This window comes from Heterodontus francisci, chromosome 2 (assembly GCF_036365525.1).
Source record: "Heterodontus francisci isolate sHetFra1 chromosome 2, sHetFra1.hap1, whole genome shotgun sequence".
Lineage (NCBI taxonomy): Eukaryota > Metazoa > Chordata > Chondrichthyes > Heterodontiformes > Heterodontidae > Heterodontus > Heterodontus francisci.
In genome coordinates this window covers 76,831,695-76,847,299 of record NC_090372.1, presented here as the reverse complement: position 1 = coordinate 76,847,299, position 15,605 = coordinate 76,831,695, and the positions used below count along the sequence as shown (strand labels likewise).

General features: G+C 45.5%; 1 protein-coding gene across 3 annotated transcripts in view; it reads right to left on the bottom strand.

Annotated features, from left to right (window-relative positions):
• Window positions 1–15,605, bottom strand: part of creb5b (cAMP responsive element binding protein 5b) — a 559,467-nt gene that overhangs the window by 387,869 nt on the left and 155,993 nt on the right. The gene's annotated exons all lie outside the window — the stretch shown is intronic.

Below are 15,605 nucleotides of genomic sequence, written 5' to 3'. Positions count from 1 at the left end.
TCAGAAAAGAAGACTTGTCTTCCTCATCTGTAATTAACTAATGATTCTGTGCTTAATAAAAATAATAGATATGGAGAAACCATTTCAAGGCTGTATGGTAAATTCAGTGTTCAGATTCTGATTATAAATCAAAATAGCAAGGAATTGCATTTGCAGTGCTGCACCTAAGAATGTAAGGAGGTGAATTTCCACAGGGGTTCTCCTGCTCAGCTGCTGTGACTTCTGTGATTTTTCCCAGAGTTTCTGCAACTCTTCCTCTGAAGATATAGAGAACAAGCATGAGAAAACTCTGCTGAAATTCACCCCATAAGAGTTTTAGGGACAAGGAAAACTTGTCCTTTTTGGTTGATTACACGCATTTAAACATCTCACAATGTCATTCAATCTCTCCAGAAATCTCTCTTGAACCCACTTGTACTGTCCACCTCCCAAAAACCTGGTTCACTTATTTATCATTCTTTGGGTAAAAATTGTTCTCTTATGTTAATTTTTAACTTGTTTTCCATTTTTGAACATTTCATCAAAGTGAACAGCATATTGTCTTTTCATCTCTAGAATTTGGGATTGACTCTAATCCTACAAGAAGCAGCTTTGGGCTGTTTCAAACAGGTTCCAAGCAGAAATGGCTCCACAGCATCACGAGTAAATTGACAAACTCTCTCAGGGATCATAAGGCATACAGATGTGAGAAGTAGAACATATTAATGCAAATGATAGTGTTGCTCTAAGGGTTGGGTTATATATTATTGGGTTGAATAGTGGGAGATTTTCTGTGAACCTAGCTATATATGATCCAGAAAATGGCTTTACCAGCTTAATGATAGGAAAAATGACATCATTAGTTTTGCAACAAGTTTGAACCTGTACAGGCACAAAATGGAAACTAAGAGCACTTGAGGTGGCTAATAGAGGCTATATTTCCATATTCACATTGCAAACAGGAACCTTGTCCACCAGCAGCATGTATCAAAAAATCATGGGCAGTACCTCCGCAATTTCCTCATGTCTTGTTGATGGGCAAAATTTCCACTGGCAGCACAAACTCAGAATTATCCCCTTACGTGCCAAAAATGGAAGCAGTCTCAATTCCCCAGCAGTGATGTGTATCACTTTGATGCACACGTTCACCTGAAAGTATAAAGCTCCATATTTATTTACGTGGCTCATGTGATCTGAATTTCTTGATTAGGTTTTTTAATCATTGTCATATAGCTAGCATACTTTTCCTTTATCTATCATAATATATTCAAATTTTAGTGCAGAATTTTCTGCTCCCTTTCTGCAGATATGAAGTCAGCAAAGTGGGAAATTAAATGAAAAGCCAATCACTATCACTTTCTGGTTTTCCCACTGGAAGTGATGGTGAACATCAAATACAACTGCCCAAAACAAGGCAAGCATCCTCCAAGTAGGTTGTAATAATGGACTGATGTGATACAAAACTTTTGGGGGCTCCAACATGTTCTACACATCTAGCCCTGGATTTTAAAAGTAAAAGGTTCCCGAAGTAAGTGTGTAGATCAGTGGTTCTCAAACCTTCTGATTGAAGGACCCTTTGCAAATGGACTCGTAATCTCGGAACCCCCATCTAAATTATAATACTATATAATGCTCATAATATGAAAGTTCTGCATGTAAGGAGAGTTTAAATAATGCTTTTAAGAAAAAAGGTATTTACTTACAGATATCTGCGAGATGGGTGTGCCTGCTTCTCTCTGCAAAGCCTTTCTATCCTTGGCAGGAACAAAGAGAGAGCGGAGCATGGGAGAGCAGGAACATACGGCAGCTGAGTGGGAAGAGAGCACTAGAAGAGCATAGTGAGAGCAGGTGCATGGGGGGAAAAACAGAGCTCGCCTCTGGTTGCCACTCATTTGCTTACTCTTGACCATGGCACTTTCACATTATTTTGCGGACCCCAGTTTGAGAACCACTGATGTCGATCACTGACTGATTGATCATGTTCCTGCACCCTGCAAAAAGGTTTTCAGAAAAAACTGCCCCTCCTCCTTAGAAATGAGCCCTCTCTACTGCATAGGCTGCAAACAGACTGCAAAGCTGGCAACATTATGAAAATTAGGTTGACCCCATGAAATATGCCCTGGGCACATCAGGGAAATTGGGTGGTCTCAGAGCCCACTGCAGTGATTTAATGTCATGTTTCCTCAAAATGGAATATCTTGTGTATACAAGGATGTAGGAATCACAGACGTTTAAATACAAATATAGTACCAACCCTAAACTTATGTTTCCTTCTTACTAATTCACCAAACAGTGAAAATAATCATTCACTCCAAAATTGTTCACTCCTAACCCCACCCTCTCCAATTGCACTCCTGGTCTGGGAGTAAATAGTAGGCCAAGCCCTATTTGTCTGGGATACACAGAAAACAACAGAATGACATATGAGTTGGTCTGTCACTCCCAGGAAAAAAAAAATGATTTCTATGGGTGACAAAGAGTCAAGATGTTAAGGGAACTTAGGTGGTTGGATTTTCAAATGGGGGTCGGGAACCCGACGCCCAAATAATTTCCATGTCCCAACCCTCTGTCACGTCAGAGTCAGTGATGTGACACAATGTTAAAATGCAAAATAGGTAACTGGCCTGGGAGCGAGTTCGGCGCACAATCAGCGGCACCGAGTGTGGCCTCAAGACAGGACATGAAAAGGCAAGTGTCATCCATGACTGGGCTTGCCGTTCGCTGAGGACATGTCACAGGAGGGTGCTGATCGGGCTAGGGCTGGCACTGGCATGGGCAGGTGTCCATGGTCAGTGCCAAGATTTTCCTATGGCTCACTTGAGGCTTTGATGAAGGCAGTCGCCATGAGGAGAGAAATTCTCTTCCTGGATTCTGGTAGAGGAAAAGTGCCTTAGGAGACCAAAAGGGCTGGATGGAGGTTGCCTGGGAGGTCTGCAGTAGAGGCATGACACAGAGCACATGGATCGAGTGTCACAATGGCCTGGTAATTCTGGGAAGGTGAGTGGCAAACGACAGCCGGGTGACAGGCCTCGAACTCTGTATGCACCAGCATTCACACAAGCTGAGCAGACTGAGTTCCCATAGGTCTCCCTAATATTGTCAGAGCAAGTGCCCAGTTGCATCACTGAGACATCAGCCACCCTCACATGGGGCACAATTGAGAAGGGGGCATCACTGAAGAGCGCAACAGATCATGTCAATGTCATGCTGGAATAGATGAGAATGGGCAGCGTACTTATACATATTTGTGTCCTCATTATGCAGGAAAAGCGAGGGCACAACGGGCATGAGATGGCTCAGACAGGTGGTGGTGTTTCTGACCTTCACCACCTGACACAGATGGAGGGGGTGGCGCATGATATTGAGCGGGTGTCATCGTAGCAGGGTGTTGGCAATAGCGATATTGGAAGCTGTGAAATGCAGGGTCATTTGAGTGCACTATCTTCAGTCAAAGGACATGCAGGAAACTCCTTCCCAATGCACGCTGTGGCTCTTCAATCGCTGCCATCTATGGAGTTGGTTGTGTTGATGTACCTGCTGAGTTGCCTCGGTGCTCATCACCACCTTCTTGTGTTTCCCACAGGACCGGCAGTGGAGGTGGAGCATAGTGGTTCGGCACAGACATCGTCAGACTCCTCAGGATGGGGAGACTCCACAGGGCCTGGACCATCACATCACTCCTCTGCACCATCCACCAGCACAGACACACTCACCTTGGTGAGACCTGAATCAAGATTAATAGGGGGAGCACTGGGTGACTGGCACCTCACAAGTGAACACAAGAAGGAGAGTAAGGGAGAGTCAGCTGTGGGAAGTCCCCCTGGGAGAACAGAGAACAGACACAGCCATGCTTCGCTAGGTGAAGATGCTGGTCCTCGGGCGTCATGCACAAGGAGCATTAGAGGCAGATGAGTTATCAAATTTCAGAGATCCCTGAGGCATTGCGGAGCCATGGGCAGACAATGGAGGAGTTCATGTAACACATGTGCCCCATCATGGCTCAGGGATTTGAGCACTGAGCTCCTCCATTGACATAATAATGTTTGTCCTCCATTGACAGAGTGGACAACCTCTTAACAGCCATATGCAGCACCACTCCAAGTGGATGCAGGAACAGTATGCTGAAATGCACAGGGCTTAGTGCGCTTGCATGGTCTGTGATGCATGGAATGCTCACTGTCACTGATGGCGCAGAGATGCTTGGCGTGGATGTCAGCTGCGTCCCAGCCAGTGGCCTCGTCCAGCATGCAAGGTCACTATGAAAAGGTTGGGGCAGTTGAAGAGACTGATGAGGGTGGCACCCCTCAGGGGGCACCAGCATCACCCATTGCCTCCTTGGCCCCTCTGACTGAGCAACCATCCATGCTGCAAGGCCCTGTGACAGAGGCTGCCCCTGCAAAGATGCAGCCAGTGGAGGATCCCCCACGAACATTTCCATGACGCAGACGGAAGCCACAGGCATCTCAGCCAGATGCAGATACAATGGAGCAGGCTGGCTCCACCTCATCCTCCGCCACAGAGAGAGCATTTCGTAGCAGTGGGCGTGAGTGCAAGGCGCCACGGCATTAGTTGCTCTTGATGGCTCACCGGGGTGAAATTCTCTCTGTTTGTTTTATCTGATTCATCTTGTTATAATGAAAACTTTCGATGATCTCGATCAGACTTGTGTGTTTTTAAAGCTTGTTGAGAAACGTGAAATGAAGTTCAAGAGTGGCAGGGGTGGGGGGGGGGGGGGGTGCGGGGAGCCCTGGGCTTAGTGCGCTTGCATGGTCTGTGATGTGGGACAATGGTGGTGGAGAACCCATTCTCAATGTCTTTGGATGGAAATGGGATTCTTCAGATGTGTGCGCTCGCTGCATAATTTCTCTCTCTGATGGAAAATGAGTTGCAGAGTCATCTGTCATAGGCTGAGAGGAGCCCCAGTGAAACATTGCTGAATTAGCATGGCCCTTGCGGACAGGCCCTTGCCAGTCACCATGGGCCCTAGGATGGTCTTGGCAGTGGGCTCCTCTGCAGTGCCACCTCCGTCCTCCTCTTCTTCCTCTTGCTAAAATTGTACAGGGTTTCAGTGACACCACATCTAGAGTACTGTGTGCAATTTTGCTCTCCACATTTAAGAAAGAATATACTTGCATTGGAGGCGATACAGTGAAGGTTCACTAAATTGGTCCCTGGGATGAGGGGGTTGTTCTATGTTGAAAAGCTGAGTGAATTGGGTCTATATTCTCTGGAGTTCAGAAGAGTGAGAGGCGATCTCATTGAGACATACAAGATTCTGAAGGGCTGGATAGGGTAGACACAGAGATTGTTTCCACTGGTTGAGGAATCTAAAACACAGGGGCACAGTCTCAGGATAAGGGGCCGATCATTTATGACTGAGATGAGGAGAAATTACTTCACTCAAAGGGTTGTGAATCTTTGGAATTCTCTACCCCAGAGGGTTGTGCTCCATCGTTGAATTCATTTAAGGCTGGGATAGACAGATTTTTGGTCTCCCGGGGAATCAAGGTGATATGGCGAGCAGGCAGGAAAGTGGAGTTGAAGCCTAAGATCAGCCATGATTGTACTGAATGGCGGAGCAGGCTCAATGGATCCTTTGGTCTACCCCTGCTCCTATTTCTTGTGTTCTCCTCCCCATCCTCCTCCGAGGAAGAGTGGCTACTAGGTCCTCTTCTTCATCCAGCTCCAATCCTCTTTGTATAGTCATGTTGTTCAGCATGCTGCAGATGACCACAATGTGAGACACCCTGGCTGGCTCATACAGGAGGGCACCACCAAAGCAACGGAAGCACATCTTCAAGATGCTGATGGTCAATGCAGATTCGTGTTATAAGGTGGCTCTGGTTGTAGTGGCTCTCTGCATCCATGGCTAACTACTGGACGGTCATCAGAAGCCACTAACCCAGAGGATAACCCTTATCCCCCAGCAGCCACCCACAGAGATTGGATGTTGCCTAAAGAGCTGTGGCACCTGGGACTCTTGCAGGATGAAGAAATCATGACAACTCCCCAAGAATCAAGCACAGACTTGCAAAATGCATTTTGGGTGGTCACAGACCAGCTCGATATTCAATGAGTATGAGCCTTTTCTGTTCAGGAGTCTGGCTGGCTGGTCTATCAGTGCCTTGATGGCTACATGGCTACAATCGATGACTCCCTGGACCTGCAGAAATCCATCGGTGGATGCAAAGCCCAAAGCCCTCTGTGCCTGCGCTGGCCCATCTGTTTCAAAATGAATGTATTCCCCCGCTCTCCAGAATAGGGCATCCATGACCTGCCTGATGGCGTGATGAGCTGCCAACTGCAAGATGCCACCCAGGTCTGCAGCTGATCCCCAGAATGACTCAGAAGCATAAGAATTTAGGGTGATAGTGACCTAGACAGCTGCAGGTAGGGGGCTCCCATGAGAGTAAACTATCAATAAATATAAAAATAGATAATAAGAGCTTCTACAAGTCTATAAAAAAGGAAGAGAGTAGCTAAAGTAAATGTTGGTCCCTTAGCGGTCGAGACTGGGGAATTAATGGGAAACAAGGAAAGGCAGAGACTTTGAACAAGTATTTTTTACCTGCCTTCAAGGTAGAAGACACTAAAAGCATCCCAAGAACAGTCGAAAATCAAAGGGCAAAAGGGAGGGAGGAATTTAAAACAATCACTATTATTAGAGAAAAAGGACTAGGAAAACTAATGGTATTAAAGGCTGACAAGTCTCCTGGGCCTGATGGCCTGCGGGTCGTGGCGCGGGGGCTGGTAAGATTCTGCGAAGAGAGAGGCCCGCCTCGACCCGCGACGTCGCGAAGGGCCCGTCGCATATTGCCGGCGGCGGGGGGGGACCTCGGTGCAGCCCCACCCCCGGCCCGCCACCTGCCGGGGGGTCCTTCATCAGCATATGCAAACTAACATTGAACTAATGTAAATAAACTTACCTGCAGGCGGCATCTGTCCCACACCGATATTACGGTCACCTTTCGTGCTCCGCGCGCCTTCAGAACTCCGCATAGAGTTCTGAGGCGAGGACCTGGTGGGGAGGGGAAGCAATAGAATTTTCAGGGTGGGGGAGTGGGGAAAACAAATGTCATTGGCTGTGAGAATGGTGGGAAGGGGTTAGAGGCCACATGTCAAAAGGTTGGGGGGAAAGTTCGGGAAGGGAATAAAGTGTTTTCTGACATTAGGTGCCACGTAAATGACCATTGGGTGGATTGGGGAAGGGCCTCCATCACACAAATTTTTATTTGATAAACTTTCCCAATGCTACCACTTTAAATATTGAAATTGTACTGAAGGGCTTAAAGACCTTTAAAAATGACACCAGTGCCTGCGCGGTGGCGCCGGACGCCGTTGCCAGTGACATGGCGGCCGCCCCCTTACGTCATCAGCTGCTCCACCCCCTCTATTTAAATGAGCTCCCGCACGCAATATCGCGGAGGCTCAGGGACGGTGCATTTATGGAATTGGAATTTTGGCATTTATTGCAAATGGAATAGAGTATAAAAGTAGGGAAGTGTTGCTGCATCTGTACCAGGCATTAGTGAGACCGCATCTGGAGTATTGCGTACAGTTTTGGTCCCGTTACTGGAGGAAGGATGTAGTCACTTTGGAGGCAGTTCAGAGGAGGTTCACTCGGTTGATTCCAGAGATAAAGGGTTTGTCTTATGAAGAGAGATTGAGCAGTTTAGGCCTTTACTCTCCAGAGTTTAGAAGAATGAGAGAAGATCTAGTTGAGGTATATAAGATGATTAAGGGGATTGACAAAGTAGACGTAGAGAGGATGTTTCCTCTGGTGGGGCAATCTAGAAAGAGAGGTCATAGTTTTAGGATAAGGGGTAACAGATTTAAAAGAGATGAGGAGAAATTACTTCTCTCAAAGAGTTGTGAGTCTGTGGAATTCACTTGTGGAATTCTAGTGCAGTGGATGCCGGGACATTGAGTAAGTTTAAGGAGGAGATTGACAGATTTTTAATTAGTAATGGGTTGAAGGGTTATGGAGAACGGTGCACTCGTAAAATTCAGCCCATTGGATGCACTGATAGTAATCTTCTAAAATTCCCTTGAATCTGGAAAGGTCCTAGCAGTTTGAATAACTGCAAATGTAACAGCTCTATTCAAGAAAGTAGAGAGACAGAACTATAGGCCAGTTAGCCTAACGTCTGTCATTGGGAAAATGCAGGAATCCATTATTAAGGAAGTAGTCGCAAGACGTTTAATCATAATACAATCAAGCAGAATCGATATGGTTTTATTAAGGGGAAATTGTGTTTGACAAATTTATTTGAGCTCTTTGAGGATGTAACGAGCAGGGTGGAAAAGGGGAGCTAACAGATGTAGTGTATTTGGATTTCCAAAAGACACTCGAAAAGGTGCAACATGAAAGGTTACTGCACAAGATTAGAGCCCATGGTGTTGGGGGCAGTATGTTAGCATGGATAGAGGATTGGCTAACTAACAGGAAAGAGAGTTGGGATAAATGGATCATTTGCAGGTTGGCAAAAGTGCTGGGGTCTCAAATACTTACAATCTATATTAATGACTTGGATGAAGGGACTGAGTGTATTGTAGCCAAATTTGCTGACAATATAAATATAGGTGGGAAAGCAAGTTGTGAAGAGGACAAAGGGATATAGATAGGTTAAGAGCACGGGCAAAAATTTGGTAGATGGAGTATAATGTGGGAAAATGTGAGGTGGTCCACTTTGGTAGAAAGAATGGAAAAGCAGATTATTATTTAAATAGAGAGGCACTACAGAATGCTGCGGTACAGAGGGATTTGGGTGTCCTCGTACATGAATCACAAAAAGTTAGCATGTGGGTACAGCAAGTAATTAGGAAGACAAATAGATTGTTGGCCTTTATTGCAAAGGGGATGGAGTAGAATAGGGGAACATAAAAACTGACTGTAAAAGTATGTGAAGAGAAAAAGATCGGTAAAGACAATTGTAGGTCCCTTACAGCCAGAAATAGGGGAATTTATTATGGGGAATAAAGAAATGGCTCACCTACTAAATGCATACTTTGGTTCTGTCTTCACAAAGGAGGACACAAATATCATACCAGAAATGTTGGGAAACACAGGGCTTAGTGAGAGAGAGGAACTGAAGGAAATCAATATTAGTAGAGAAATGGTGTTGGAGAAATTGATGGGATTGAAGGCCGATAAATCCCCAGGGCCTGATGGTATGCATCCCAGAGTACTTAAGGAAGTGGCCCTAGAAATAGTGGATGCATTGGTGGTCATCTTCCAAGCTTCTATAGACTCTGAAACAGTTCCTACAGATTGGAGGGTAGCAAATGTCACCCCACTATTTAAAAAAGGAGGTAGAGAGAAAGCAGGGAATTATAGACCAGTCAGCTTGACGTCGGTAGTGGGGAAAATTCTGGAGTCCATTATCAACGATTTTATAGCAGAGCACTTAGAGAACAGTGGTAGAATTGGACATAGCATGGATTTATGAAAGGGAAATCATGCTTGACAAATCTACTAGAATTCTTCGAGAATGTAACTAGTAGAGTTGATGAGGGGGAGCCAGTGGATGTGGTTTATTTGGACTTTCAGAAGGCTTTCAACAAAATCCCACATAAGAGATTAGCGTGTAAAATTAAAGCGCATGGGATTGGGGGTAGTGTATTGCGATGGATAGAAAATTGGTTGGCAGACAGGAAACAAAGAGTAGGGATAAATGGGTCTTTTTCCGAATGGCAGGCAGTGACTAGTGGGATACCGCAGGGATCGGTGCTAGGACCCCAGCTATTCACAATGTATATTAATGATTTAGATGAGGGAACTAAATGTAATATCTCCAAATTTGCAGATGACATAAAACTGGGTGGGGGGGGTGAGTTGTGAGGAAGATGCAGAGAGGCTTCAGGGTGATTTGAACAAGTTGAGTGAGTAGGCCAATGCATTGCAGATGCAGTATAATGTGGATAAATGTGAGGTTATCCACTTTGGTAGCAAAAACAGGAAGGCAGATTATTATCTGAATGGCTATAAACTAAGAGAGGAGAATATACAGCGAGATCTGGGTGTTCTCGTACACCAATCGCTGAAGGTAAGCATGCAGGTGCAACAGGCAGTAAAAAAGGCAAATGGTATGTTGGCCTTCCTAGCAAGAGGATTCGAGTACAGGAGCAGGGGTATCTTGCTGCAATTATACAGAGCCTTGGTAATACCTAGAATATTATGTGCAGTTTTGGTCTCCTTATCTGAGGAAGGATGTTTTGCTATCGAGGGAGTGCAGCGAAGGTTTACCAGACTGATTCCTGGGATGGCGGGACTGACGTATGAGGAGAGTGGGCGGCACAGTGGCGCAGTGGTTAGCACTGCAGCCTCACAGCTCCAGGGACCCGGGTTCGATTCTGGGTACTGCCTGTGTGGAGTTTGCAAGTTCTCCCTGTGTCTGCGTGGGTTTTCTCCGGGTGCTCCGGTTTCCTCCCACAAGCCAAAAGACTTGCAGGTTGATAGGTAAATTGGCCATTATAAATTGTCACTAGTATAGGTAGGTGGTAGGGAAATATAGGGACAGGTGGGGATGTTTGGTAGGAATATGGGATTAGTGTAGGATTAGTATAAATGGGTGGTTGATGTTCGGCACAGACTCGGTGGGCCGAAGGGCCTGTTTCAGTGCTGTATCTCTAAACTAAACTAAACTAAAGATTGAGTTGGTTAGGATTATATTTGCTGGAATTCAGAAGAGTGAGGGGGGATCTCATAGAAACCTATAAAATTCTAACAGGACTTGACAGGGTAGATGCAGGAAGAATGTTCCCGATGGTGGGGGAGTCCAGAACCAGGGGTCATAGTCTAAGGATACGGGGTAAACCTTTCAGGACTGAGATGAGGAAAAATTTCTTCACCCAGAGAGTGGTGCGCCTGTGGAATTCGCTACCACTGAAAGCAGTTGAGGCCAAAACATTGTATGTTTTCAAGAAGGAGTTAGATATAGCTCTTGGGCCTAAAGGGATCAAAGGGTATGGGGAGAAAGCAGGAACAGGTTACTGAGTTGGATGATCAGCCATGATCATAATGAATGCAGCAGAAGGCTTGAAGGGCCGAATGGCCTACTCCTGCTCCTATTTTCTATGTTTCTATTTATGTAATAGTAGAGAAGTCTTGTTACAACTGTACAGGGTTTTGGTAAGACCACGCCTTATGTACGGTGTACAATTTTGGTCTCTTTATTTAAGGAGGGATATACTTGCACTGGAGGCAGTTCAGAGAAGGTTCACCAGGTTGATTTCTGGGAAGAAGGGGTTGTCTTATAAGGAAAGCTTGAGCAGGTTGGGCCTATACTCATTGGAGTTTAGAAGAATGAGAGGTGACCTTATTGAAACATATAAGATTTTGAGAGGGCTTGACAGGGTGGATGCTGAGAGGATGTTTCCCCTTGTGGGGGAAATCTAGAACTAGGGGGCACAATTTCAGAATAAAGGGTCTCCCATTTAAGACAGAGATGAGGAAGAATTTCATCTCGCAGAGGGTCGTTAATCTTTGGAATTCTGTACCCAGAGAGCAATGGAAGCTGGGTCATTGAATATATTCAAGGCTGAGTTAGACAGATTTTTGATCGACAAGGGAGTGAAGGGTTATGGAGGGCAGGCAGGAAAGTGGAGTTGAAGCCACGGTCAGATCAGCCATGATCTTATTGAATGACGGAGCAGGCTTGAGGGGCCGAACGGCCTGCTCCTTTTCTTATGTTCTTAAATTGAAAATGGTCTGACATCACTGTACATAACAACTAACCATAGACACAACTCTACAGGGTCGATTCTACAGATTTCACAAGTTTAAAATTAATGAATGGGAAATCCTGCATTGGGAGCCACACCTGAATTCCGGATTCTCATTCCTGGTGCACAAACAGCGAACAAGAGAGAAAATAATATTTACAAAATCTCAAATTAGATACTGGCTCTGAAATTCCATGGGGGCTATCACCAGTTTGTCACTTTAACTTTGGCAGGAGACCAGAAGAAACCCCAGAGAAATGTCATGATCAGCTGTTTATACTGTTTCTCTGGGGCTTCTGCCATTCTCCTGCCAAAGTTACAGCAGGAGAAAGAGATAGCCCATGAACTTTCAGGACCAGTATGTTTATTTGAAATGCAGTAAATAAATGATGTGTCTGTGGATTTTTAAATATTCTTACCTTTTTCAATGCAACACAGGATTCACTTAAATAAATTCGCCCACTACTCTTTTTCCAAGTGGTAAGTGGGGGCTCGGAAGTCTCATGTTTGACTGAACATAGTCATTATCTGCCATAATCTGAACAAAGAATTTTATATCCATGCCAAAACCCTCTTTTGTTCTTCCTTACTTCATTATTATGATTGTTGTTATTACTATCATTATTATTGTATTTGAGTAATTTTTAGTTTTTGGCAGGAGGAACACAAAATAGTCTGCACCAAAGGTTAAGATAAAATAATACTTCATTGATCAGAAAAGACAAATGTTATTACAAACATTTTACTAGTACAGCTTTTATAAGGCTGGCAAAGTCATTTGTGAACATTCTATTCTATTAAATGTTAATCATGAAGTGGTCCTGCATCAGGAAAAAGCCAAAGGCATATCACATTGCTTGATGTAAAGAGCTGAACTCACTTGGTTCTGCCTTGCCATAATTGTAGTCTGGTAGACAGACATTTTTCCTCTGAGGCTAAAAATTGCATTTTGATGACATGAGCACAAGTTAGTTGAAGAAGAATGAGTGCTCCAACAACAAGGGGTCTGAAACTCTGTGGCCTTGTGCTCAGTTTATGATTTAAATGCACTGCCCAGGTTTTCTCCAAGGCCTGCGCTGGAGGGACAGGGTGCTCCAGGACGTATACCTCATAACGTGTTTAATTTTATGCATTTGAAGGTGCATTCATATTGCCATGTCACTAGCACAACATCATTGCTGTGTGCTTTTAAAGTTGCGCAATCACCTGAAATACTGTTGGGCAACATTTTGCTGACAAAATAATGGTTAAGCTAATGGAGCTTGTCTTTATCTGCTAATGGCACAGCAACTTTAGGCAAGGGGCCAAGGCAAGGATATCCAAAAGTTGCTGTCTGAATTTCTCCACTCCAGCATTAGCTTTGCATCACGGATAAATAGGGTGGCACATGGTGAGGAGCACATCACATCTGAGCAGTAGCAGGTGCTGGAGACAGGGACAGATGTGGAGACACCCTGTCGGAAGGCGCAGGACTCTCCAAGCACTGCTCAGCTGGACACAGATGCTGAGATTTGGGAATCTTCAATAAAAAAGGTACTTTTGGAGCAATAAGGGAAATGTGTGTGCTACTTTCAGCACTTCCAGAGGCAGTGCACACCCTTGCACAGAAAATGGAGCAGTTCATCTCTAGCATGAGTTCCATGATGTCTCAGGCATTTGTGCTGATGACCATCTCCATTGAAAGTGTGGCCAAACTCATGGAGTATCATAGGCACCAGGCCACCAAGTGCATGATGGCCCACACCAATGGCCTAGACGCTCTGGCTGTCAGTCTACAGAGGATCGAACAAAGCATCACCAGCTCTTTCTAGCAGAGAAGTGCAGTTGGGCCATGAAAGGGAGGATGGAGAAAGAGCACATGGAAGTGGGGACACTTCTCAAGGCACTCCCACTTCTCCTCATTTGCCCGATCCCCCTCAGACATGCTTTCTCCTGCCCCGAAGACCAAGTCTGCCCCCGCACAGGTACAGATGGGGCAATGTTTGGTGGGACACCCACAGGCTCCCAAAATCCAGAGAATGTCTGCCACGGGCAGATCAGCAGTCAGAGAAAGGGAATGAGCAGCCTGCCTCTGGCTCTGTTGAAGCCACAAGGGTCGCATTACCTAGAAGTGATAGGAAGTGGAAGAAGAAAACGTCATAATAAAAGCAAAATACTGAAATTTCCAGCACTTAGTTTTTATTTAGGAAGGCTAGTTGCACAAGTGGATTCACTTGGATGTTTGTAACTATGTAAATGTTGCTTAAATTGAGCAATAGTAAATGAGGAAAGTTTTTTATATGTTTTTCCCTCTTCATTACAGCATTCCAATTCCCTAATGGACAAAAGACTTCATCAGAATGGCACACCCAGAGTGAAGGCCATGCGAACTGTGTGCTTGTGATGGAGCAACTTATGACAGTATGAATGCTTTGTGCTGGCTTTAGGAGGCCCAGAACTTTCAGGGTTAAAGGCCGATATGGCTTTAGGCTTGTTCATTATCTGAACTGTGCCTCTATGAGGCCAGCGTAGACTTCTTGGACAGCTAGATGAGCAACTGAAGCCACCATGGCCACATTATGTCCCTTTTCCTCCTGCTCCTCTTCCTCCTCTACTTCCTCCTTCTCACGGAAGATGACAAGTGGTATGCAGCTTTCTCCTCTTGCAGCTCCATTCCTCTCTGCAGTCCCATGTTGTGCAAGGCACAGCAGACCACAACCATTCTGGAGACCCTTGCTGATGCATACTGAAGGGCGGCCCCAGATCAGTCATGGCATCAGAATCTCATTTTCAGCAATTCAAAGGTTTGCTCAATGATTGCCTTTGTGGCAATGTGGCTCCTGTTATACCTCTCCTCGGCATCATTGGCAGGTCTCCCGACAGGTGTCAACAGCCAGGTCCTCAGAGGGTCTCCAAGAAGCCACCCACTCATTCTGCTCGGAGGTGCAAACACCTGTGGTAGACTTGACTGGCGCAGGATTCATGGCAGCTTCCATGAAATCTTGCACAGGCATGCATAATAAACTTACAGTAACCATAATCAATCTGCACATTGAGGGAGTGGAATCCCTTCCAGATGAACACCACAGGATTAACTGATGGTGCCTTGATCGTCACGTGTGCAGTTGATGATCGCCTGAGCCTGTGGAAATCCAGCCACTGCATCAAAGGCAAAAGCCCTCAGCATCTGACTGGCCTCATCAGTGTCCAAGTGTACATAGTGGGCTGCCTTGGCATACATGGCACCTGTGAATTGGGAGACAGACTTGTGGGCTGCAGGCTGTACGATGCTGCAGATATCCCCAGCCTGAAAGCAGCCAGAGGCAAAGAAATTCAGAATTGTGGTGCCTTTGACAGCCATTGGCAGTACATACCCACCTGGCCCTCTTGGAAGGAGTTCTTGTTCCAAGAGGCTGCAAATGTTAGCAATAAGCAGCTGCGAGGGCCTAAGCCTCCTGAGGCGCTGTTGATCAGTAATGTCGAGGAAACTGATCCTCGGTCTGTACACGCTGTTTGGGGGGTATCACCTCCTTTGAACTGCAGCCTTGTGTCCTTCCCCCCTCTGTTTTGTGGAACAGAATATAGGTGCAGAGAAGGCACCTGTTATTGTTTCTCCTGCTGCTGCTGGTGTTGATGTTGCTCATTCTCCTGTTTCTCTTCAGAGATCAATATAATGGCAGCACAAGCTGCTCCCATTCTGCAGCAAAATCTGAGAGCAGATAATTTTAAGATAAATAAGGTTCAAGGTAAGTCAAATGACTTCCAAATAGTTGCCCCTGTCCTGTAAATCAGGGAAATCACTCTCTCAAGGCAAGTGCTAAGAGTGCAAGCCTTTCCCAAACATAGAGCTGCAGCTGTTTTGACTTCCCACTGTACTCTCGCCTGGTGCATACTGGCAAGATCCACAGTGCGCAGGAAATGTT